This window comes from Panthera tigris, chromosome B3 (assembly GCF_018350195.1).
Source record: "Panthera tigris isolate Pti1 chromosome B3, P.tigris_Pti1_mat1.1, whole genome shotgun sequence".
Lineage (NCBI taxonomy): Eukaryota > Metazoa > Chordata > Mammalia > Carnivora > Felidae > Panthera > Panthera tigris.
In genome coordinates this window covers 80360933-80362683 of record NC_056665.1, presented here as the reverse complement: position 1 = coordinate 80362683, position 1751 = coordinate 80360933, and the positions used below count along the sequence as shown (strand labels likewise).

The following is a 1751-nucleotide window of genomic DNA, read 5'->3' as shown; positions in this document are numbered from 1 at the left end:
TACCTATTTCCCATATATATTTTGCCTTCAGGACAACCTTATGAGATAGATAATACTATTATTCAATTTCCACTTTTCAGATGAAGATACTTGGGTGCTGAGAGAGTGTGACTTCTCTAAAGGTACAAAACCTATAAGCAACAGGAAAGTCTGAATTTGAGCCTATTGCACATACCATATTGTATCTATTCATTATAGGGAAGAAATTAAAGATAAAATTCAGCTTTGTAGAGGGTGGCAGAAATCACTCCTATTTGTGAAATACTTTAAATATTTCCAAAGCATATTTGACTCTATGTTACCACCATTTGACAAGTATCAACAGTAGGTGCTGACTGATATGGAGACCAGACAAAGATACTTCCTAGGAAATAAGTCAAGGTGTCTTTATCTAACTAATGCAGATAGAAGAAAGTGGTACACAGTGAAAAGATCAACACTGTTCTCCATCATAGACATACTGTGTAAGCCTCTGGCTCTTCCAGAGAGGGCTTCATTATCATTGCCTATAATTAAGGCTGAATGACTGAGGTGCACATTGGGACGTGTAGGAAGTGTCACTGGGGGGAAGAGGCAGAACCAATACCCTCACCCACCCAAAACCAGCTGGATCTTTATGATCAGATCATCAATCTCAGTGTTACAAAAATTGACCATAGAGACTGGTATAAAATAACCATCAACATACCGTCTTCTTTTTTCTTTCTAGTTTTAAAAATATGGAACATTTTTGCAAATTTGCATGTCATCCTTGCATAGGGGCCGTGCTAATCTCTGAATTATTCCAGTTTTAGTATATGTGCTGCTTAAGGGAGCACCACACCCTCTTCTCCCTAGGCTAGCACAGTCCGGTTTGAGACCTTTCTGGCCTTAGAGCTGCAGAATTAGAGCAAGGGTCCATCACCCTGATGTCTCTGAGAATCTTAGAAGCCCTGACTAACTATAAGTCTGTCAGAGTGATGATTATAATTTTACAGATGGGTAAGTTAAGATAATTAAGTTGGGGGAGGTCAAAATTATGTGGCCTCCAAGTGCATTACAGAACTGGTAACAGAACTGAATGAAAACTGAGGTATTTCGACTGGCTTTTCAATCCTCGTTTAACTAGGATGCATTACCTTTTCACTCACAGGAAGTTACCTAAGCCAATTATGTTGTAAGTGAAGCCCAGAATAAAAATTAGGAACATCATTAGAGGGTCAGGCTGTGCCTTTAAGTATAAAACCCAAAAAGAGTTAAGCCTGGATGTGTTGGTAGTAATTAATGTTGAAGAGCTGGTAATGAGCCTTGACACACAGTTTAATCAGACTGTTTGGTGGTAACCGAGAACAGACACGCTATGACCCCCTGTGACAATAATGTGGAAAAGCCTGGCTTCTTGGTCAAGGGAGTGATTGTCAATCCCCAGGACAGTGCTGATTTCTCAGCATGGTGATGGGCTTCAGGACCATTAGGTTTCCGTAGCTTTCTGTTGTGTATTTTGGTAGGTGCGTTTTTGATAAAGTGGGTAATAGCCTCTTTTCTCATTGTTAATATCCCGTTGTGGTGCACCAGTAATGGCCTGTAGAAGTCTCCTACCACCATAAATTCTAAATGCTCTTGGCTAACTTAACCCATATTGGAAAGATTAGGATTGGGGTCATCTTAGATAATGGATAATTTGAGAGAGTTCCCGTGTCTCACTTTCACTCAGAAATATTTATTGACTGCATGTTGTGTGTTGGGCAGTGTGCTAGTTCCTGGGTAGAGCA

At 40.0% G+C, this 1751-nt stretch overlaps 1 non-coding gene across 1 annotated transcript; it reads right to left on the bottom strand.

The window, feature by feature from the left end:
* Nucleotides 1-713: 713 nt before the first annotated feature.
* On the bottom strand, nucleotides 714-818 carry LOC122239814. The gene has a single exon (XR_006219198.1). It is a non-coding gene; the product is annotated as a U6 spliceosomal RNA (small nuclear RNA).
* Between the last annotated feature and the right edge of the window lie 933 nt (nucleotides 819-1751).